Source organism: Gracilinanus agilis, chromosome 4 (genome assembly GCF_016433145.1).
Source record: "Gracilinanus agilis isolate LMUSP501 chromosome 4, AgileGrace, whole genome shotgun sequence".
Classification (NCBI taxonomy): Eukaryota; Metazoa; Chordata; class Mammalia; order Didelphimorphia; family Didelphidae; genus Gracilinanus; species Gracilinanus agilis.
This window is the reverse complement of record NC_058133.1, coordinates 348,774,175-348,782,189: the sequence shown is the minus strand read 5'-3', so window position 1 is coordinate 348,782,189 and position 8,015 is coordinate 348,774,175. Positions and strand designations below refer to the sequence as shown.

General features: G+C 40.7%; 1 pseudogene; it reads right to left on the bottom strand.

Moving 5' to 3' along the window:
- Positions 1-468: 468 nt before the first annotated feature.
- On the bottom strand, positions 469-1,036 carry LOC123246543 (annotated as a pseudogene).
- Positions 1,037-8,015: the final 6,979 nt, after the last annotated feature.

Sequence of the window (8,015 nt, the reverse complement as noted above, 5' to 3'; positions counted from 1 at the left end):
GCTGCTGTAGGACAGCAAGCATAATGGGGAAGCTAGATTAGGATAAAACTTCTCTAAGGAATCTACCTCCACTCTTTCTTTCATCCTTCTCCTGTACTCTTTTCTGATTAAATAAAAATACTGAACATTTTAATCATAACAGAAGGCAAAGATGTTTTAAAAAATTATATCTTCATGTAATTAGGAAAAAATATAATTTAAAAAAGGAAATATCTATACAAATTTTACTAACTTTGTAGTCAAGTGATTTAAGGTGCTATTTAGGAATTAATTCTACAGTCTATACTGAACTGCACTCTGTAATAGAGTTAATCTGTTTTATAAAGTATATTTCAATTAGATTACCTGGATGATTGATTATTGCTAAAAAGAAATACTCAATTTCAACTTGGTAGAGAAAAGAAATTTAATTTTTAAAAATTCAAATAAGATTCCACATTAAGGAATGAAGCTTCTATCTTTCATGTTTCACAGAAATAAATCTTGTAAATATTCATCAAAATCTTCTTCCTGTGATTTTTTATCTATTTCCTGCAGAGGACCCTCCCACAGTTCTGCTTCCTCATCACGGTTTTCATTATTTGACACTTCTGACTTCTCTGAGAGTTAATGTTCTTTTCTCTTCTTTGTCTTGGAAGTCTGCATTTTTTGAAGAAGATAACTTGGATTTTTATGTGATGATTCTTCACAACCTTCTTCAGTTCTATGTCTTATACTTTTTATTTGACTTCTTTTTTCCTGTGATGTAAATTTCATTGGAAGGAGCATTCTTGGCATAGTCTTAATTTCACAAGCTGCATTTCTTTCACCGTGTTCTATGTAGTCAAAATTCACTTCCCAACTCTTTAATCCTTCTTTTTCCTCACAATGTTTGTTTTTACAGAAAAACTGACCTTTTCCTGAAACTACTTCTTTTCTACTTGCCATTGAAATCTAAACCAGTTTGAAATCTGCTATGCAGAGCTGTTAGATGAAGCCTCCTATTTCTTGCTTCTTCCCAATCCTGCTCCCTTGCTGCAACACGTCTGTGGGTCATTTTTGCATATTTTTCTGAAATGGCTTTTTGCGAAACAAGTCCATGCATTTGAATGCCTTGCATGGAGCCTCATCGCTTCAGCTAAATCCTCTCTGCATCTTTTGAGATAAGCCATGTTTCCATGGAAGAAGAGTTCTAAATCCTGGTGCTGCTCAGGCCATAAGACTAGGTTGGGGTTGCTCCTAGTCTCGGCTATAAACTTGGCCTTTTCATTAGGGTTGTATAACTCTGATAAAAGCAATTCCACGTCTTCAAATGTGGGGTTGTATAATCTCACAGCCCTTTTATATTCTTTTATCGATTTATGGGGATTTGTGAAGAACTAAGGGAACCTCCTTTTTAAGATTTCCAGATCACCCCCTGAGAAAGGTTTGTATCCCTTGACATGAATTATGCCTGAGTCAGATTGCACCACTGTTCTATCAATTATGGGGAGGATTGTCACAGGAGCTGCTTCAGCCCCTGCAGCCTGTTGTTCTTCAGTGTTCTTATCTGTATCCTTTTACTTAGTATCACCCCTCCTTTTTCAGTGTAACTGTATTTTCAATAATTTCTAGTTGCATAATAGTCTTTGCATCTAGATCCTTTCCTTCTCTGATTTGCTTATTTATCTCTATGAGGGTCTTCATTTGCTCTACTAACTGTTCCAAAGACGGGTTTGTTATCTCTGTTTTTCCAAATGTAAATGCTAGAACTTTCCTCAATATCATCAGGGCCCCATAAAATGTTACAGCCATGGCCATCCCTGATAGCACATATGCCAGAGCTTCACCCAAGGATATAGTCAACCACTTGTAAGAATCAGAGACTTTAATCATCTGCATGCAAAATTGGGGAATAGTGACTAGCCAAAAGGTAGCACAAGCTGCCAAATCCCATATAGTAGCACTCCAGAGCACCCCAGTGTGACAACAGCTCCGTTAATCAAGCTGGCCATACTAATCACTTCCCACTCAGGTTCTGAAAGAAAAATCCCAGGCTGGCTGGCCAAAACTGTTATGTTGATTTCAATAGTGATATTTGTGGAAAGGTGTGGTTATGCCAGTGATCAGTAACCTGCTGGACTCATTCCTCCCCCTCTGACAGGCTTGAGTGAAAAGGGAGGGTCACAATCTAGCTCAGTGCTCCTTCCTCCCTCCTCCCAACAAGCAGTTAGAAATCAGTTACAGATGGTGGTTGCTCTATTGCCTTCAGATCTCAATCAGGAAATAGGTAAGGCTGGTTTCAAAGAGATATTAACACTATCTAAACTATTTCCCCAACAGGTTTGTGTAAGGAGAAAATAGTAAAGCTTGATGACTTGAGGCTTTCAGGGACAGAAGGAGGATCCGACTTGTATGGGCCACACAGCTGAAGGAACTAAGCTTGAAGGAGGTTGAGTATTCCCAAAATAATAGCCAGGCACTGCTCCCAAAAGATGAAGGTTTACTGATAAGTGAGGAAGGGAAGGGAGGAAGGTTTGTCAAGGATAAAATAAGGCCAGGGGAGCCCTAAACTGTTAGGTCCAAGCAGCCCCTCTCCCCAGAGAGGAAAGGCAACTTGGTTAGCTATTTAGCTCTCTAACCTAATAATCTTCTCCTAAGGTCTAAATAACTAATTTGAAGTATTAGTGAGGTTGATTGTAGGTCTATTTAGACTAAAGCAAGGTTGACACCTCTCAAGAGCCCCAAGATCTGGGATCAGCAAACAGAGTGGCCTGCTCACTTCAACCCCCAGGAATCAACTGCCCTCAACTGCCCCAAACTGCCCCCTCACCCAGAGTTCTTGGGGGGGAGGGGTGCCTGGAATTCTGGGTTGAGGCTTGACCCTGTATCTTGCAAGAATTCCACCCTGCCAGCTCCATGTTACAATTGTCCTTTTCTTTTTTTTTTTTTTTTTTTTTAGATGCTCCACAGTGCTTCCACCACCACTACGTATGGCCTGAGAGGCGCCACTGGGCGGATTCCACGTTTGGCAGCCGCAGAGCTTCACGGGAAATGCTCTAGTATCCCTCTCCTTTGGCTTCTCGATCTTAGGAGCTTCTTCTGCCTTACCCCTCCCCCGCGAGTGCCAAGGAAAAGGTCCAGCTCCCGTTCCCGCCAGAAAAGTCGTCCCGCTGCCTAAAGAGAATGTTTGGAAATCAGAGTGTCGGAAGGGAAGGACTCAGTCTCTCGAAAAGGGGGAGTGAAAGGCGAATATGGTCCATCATCTCTCAAGCAGCTGATCCGGATTCTCGACTCACAGCCCGATGGGATGCTTTGGAATAGAAAATGCCCTTTTAGAACAAGTTCTGCTGGATATAAGCAGACACACAAATGCAGTCCCACCCTCTGCTCCTATTCAGCCCTCTTTCCTTCTTAACCCTTCTCTCCCTTATTCTATCTCCTCCCCTAGCCTATTCTTTTTCTTCTCCTCTTCCGTCTTACCTGTGTAACGGGGATTCAGGGACCTTTGCTGGAATATAAGTCAAAGTTCAATAGTGGTTTTAGGGGGATATAAGACCATTGATTAAGGAGGCAATGATAGCACTGTTGAAAGACAAATAACTTGTCTCTGAGGAGCTGGTTTCAAATTCCACCTATTATACTAACCACTTGTAGATCCTTGAGGAAGTCATACATCCTCCTTGGGCCAGAGCTGACTCATCTGTAAAATGGGGAAGTGGAACCAGAAGGATTCGGAGTTTACTTTCAGTGTAGGTTAGTGATACTATGAATAAAAATGACAGGAATGCCGACAAAGCTCTGCCTCTTGCCCTCCAGTGTTATTAAGTACCTCCTAGAGACCTAAGCTGTAAGCCTTACTAGCTGTTAAAAACAGTGAAAAGGAATTCAACATCCCTACTCTACCTGGAAGTGAAAGATAGGCAATACTTCTTGAGCAGACTTTTTCTATCAGGTATCATGAAATCTTTTTAACAAAATAATCGAACACCTAATTTATAATATCCCTGGATATAATACAACGCCCCACCACTCTCTGGAGAAAAAAGAAGCCATAGCCACAAATAGTCAACTCTATAAGGTGGCAATAGGAGTTCAGCAAAGTTGCAAATAGCTTCTGCAGCAGCAGACAAAATAAAGATTGTAAGCTTAAAAATCAATATCCAAATACTCCAACTGTTATTTTATAAGATTGAAGCAGAACAGTGGTAAAGGCTATATAATAGGAATCAAGAGATTTGCTCAAGATCACACAGCTAGGCAATGTTTGAGGTCAGATCTGAACCCAGGACCTCTCATCTCTCAATCCTGAGCTCTCAATCCAATGAGCTGTCCTGACAAGTCTTCTTTATGCACATTTGATTATGAATTAGTAGCCAATCTAAAGCCTTTCCTCATTATATGATGTGTGGATAGGAGACAGTCACAGAATACGTGCACATGCTTTCACTGTTTATGAATGTAATGTCTTTAACAAAACGAGATAATATTTACATAATGCTTAGCACAGTGGCTGGCAAGTAGTAGGTGCTATATAAATGCTGATTCCCTTCTACCTCAGTTAAGCAACTGCTCACACTTGCCTTTTAGAATACTTCATTGTGGGAAACCATAAGTCTGCCTAGGACATTTGGTATACCCAACAGATTCTGGCACAATGGTCAGTTCAATTCATGTCCAGATTAGAAATAAATATAGCATTCCATGGAAGATAAATGTATTTTAAGAGAACTTCAATAAAAATGCATTGTCATCTTTCTCTAAATTAGATGGCTAGGAAGACACCTATCATTAATGGATATGGATATGATATTGATATCAAACCAGGAAAGGAAACTAAAGGAACAATGAAACTAGTCATAGAATTAGGAAAGGGGTAGGATCACAAAAACCAAGAGAAGAGAGGGTATCTAGGAAGAATATGTGGTCACCAGTGTGAGATGCAGTAGATAAGTAGTAAAGAATTAGACTGTTTTACAAAGACATCAGATATGGTCATTAAAAGTTCATTGGTAACTATAGAGAGTGAAATTAAAACTAAGTGATGAGGTCAGATGAGAAGGACCAACAGAGATAGAGCCTCTTAAGAAGGACCATCCCCTAACTGTTAATTACAGTAATAAAGAATCTAAGGGAGTAAATAGCCCAGCTCTGCAAGTAGACAGAGGCAGAGAGGACAAGTAGGCATGTCCCTGCTTGTGGACAAATCAAGAAAATCCACTTCTGACTGGGAATGACTGCAAGCAGAAGGATTTTATGTATAATTCTCTCTCCACAATATCCCATTACTGATATTCCTTGTAGTTATTTCTGACCAAGCACAGAAAAAATCTCTGGAGCCCCCACTACCACCGCCATTTACTATAATTAGTGATCCTATGTGCTGAAATCATGGTGTCTCAGGTCATTTATAATAATCCAGGAGTTGATTTAAAGTAGGTCATAAATGTGGCACAACTCAGTTCAGTGGGGAATTGCCACAGGTGTGACCCCGGTTGTAGATATGGGCCTTTGAGGGACAGAGAGAGAGAGAGAGAGAGAGAGAGAGAGAGAGAGAGAGAGAGAGAGAGAAAGTATATAAGGAGTACCTTTTTTTTTCACCAAGTAACAGCTTCCCTATGCAGTCTACTTTCATCTAGTGTTAGGGATGGGCCTGATTCAGGCTGGCATTTTGTTAAGTCAGGTTCAGTATCAAGGCAAAATGAGGCATTTATAGGTTATTCAAAAGTCAGCAAAAGGAGGCTTACTTAGCCATAGATATAAAGTATATTCAGCAAGAAGATTCCAACACTTAGCTCAGGCAAACTCTTCTCCATACCTTGACTTTCTATATTGAAATAAAAATTAGGTAAATTAGACGCTTGGTGGTATAGGTTTCTGATAGTTGTTAGGGCCAGTTATCAGAAGTACATAGGCTTGGGAGGGCTAACAAGAGATACTAACAGGTTACCCAAATGATGTAAACCAGGGTTTATTAAAGTAAGGGCAGGAAGGGAAGGGGATTGGGACAATCTGACTAATTGATGTAACTAAACCTCCCACCAAAACTCAGTACTAGTCTTCACCAGGTTGTATCTGCTCTAATTGTACACTCTCTCTACCTAAAGATCCCAGCACCTACAATATCTCACTAACCAAATTTCCCCCCCTTAGATGGTAAGTAGAGTAGGGAAAAAGGCTGGATGGTAAGCAGGATCAAGCATTCAAAGGAAGAGGTTCTTACTGACAGTTGGCTTCAGTAGTTTGGTAAGAGTCCCAATATATCAGGAATATCAGGAAACACAAACAGGAACCAGATGGACAGCCACAAGGAAAGGGAGAGGGTCAAACCCACTCAGTTTACCTGAGGAGTTCAGACACACACTCAACCACTTCCAAGGAGATAAACTGCTCACAGGAGAAGTCCACATACTGACTCCCTCCAGAGAGAAAGATCAACTGCTACCAGGAGAAACTCACTCTTCCAGAGTTCTGGAATCTTCCCTGTCTCTGCTTTTGCAGCATTTCCTGCTTTTCCTTAATTTCCCTATAACAATATAAACACATCTGGCCAGCAGATTCAGGATATCTGCCAAACCTGAAGGGGCAGGACTCCGCTAGTGGAAAATTTATGCTTTTAGGTGAGTCAACCGCTCATTCCAATGGGACATGAGAATAACCCGAAGTACCCACCGGGTGCTTTAAAGTTTTCTTTTGTTGAAGGGTAAGATAAAGTCGTGGTATGATGAGGAGAGACTCTTACCCAAGTCTAACCCCCAAATGCCAAGGTACAGCCTTGATACATAGAGGTGTGACAAGACACGAAGGTATAAGCTGTAACACTGGTAAAGTTTATTTAATTACAAGACAGAGTTTGTCCAGCATCAAAGAATTTATTCTTAGCATTTGTCCAGGGTCAAAGAAGGGGACAATCAGTTTTGTTTGGTGATTGAAAGCCTATTCATGAGAGAGTCATGTTGGCTGGGATGTGGTTCCTGCAGGTGATTTCCATTACTCAGAGCTGACATGATTGGTCTGATCTGACCTATGGTTCTGGGCTGTGATTTTGACAGTAACATATTAATAGCAGCAGAGATCACCCTGGGTGTTCACATGCAAAGAAGTGTTGGTATGCCAAGCTCACAGCATATCTCAATGGGGTGAGAGTTATGTTCAGCTGCTAGGTTTGGGCTTAGAGCTGCTAGGTCTGGCACATGGCAAATCAGGGAAATGAGAGGCATTAACAAGAGGTTAATTTGGGGTTCCTGACAAGTGACCAGGAAACTATGGCAATATGGACAGAGGCTACCAGGAAGCTATTTTAAGGGAATTGCAGCTTAATCTTACCCCTCACCCCAAGCCAATCAAGTCTCATAGATAGCTTTGTCAGATTTTGGGGAGGGAAATAGCCTAACCCATGTGGTAAAACCATGATAAATATGGACCCTGTCACACATGGGTTTCACTGAGTCTATCTTCACAAGAAAATTAAGACACGGAAGAAATCTAACCTCACTATGGATCCTTGCACCCAGGCTTAAAAATTGTGTCTTTCCTTGGTAAAGCAACTGCTGCCTTGTATGCCCTGGCCCCAAAGACACCAAATGAACCCCCTCCTTGAGCAATGGTCCTGACAGAGAAAGGACATGTTGGAATTGAGATGACCTCAATGAACCTGTGACCATAAGAGTATAGGATTCCATTATTCCAATCTGAAGTACTTTTTTCCATCAATGCAGAGCAATGGCCATTTTTGCTTTCTTATGCTGGGTACCTTTTGTGCATATCTTTCTACCTACAAAATTTCCATAAAAGGGATCTTGTTACTGAATGATACCAATAGGCCATATAAATTGTGCATTGATGCAGGGATTAGAAAAGAGAAACATTAAAATGGAACTGTCAAATGCGAAACATAAAGATGGGAGCATAGGTCCCAGTTATGGAAATAAAGTGTATGTAATCAATAACCACTTATGAAGTGATTATTTTATGTCATACAAATGGGATATGTTAACAAGCAATTATTAAGTACTTACTGTGTGCCATGGTTGGGATAAAAAGAATACAAATGAAAT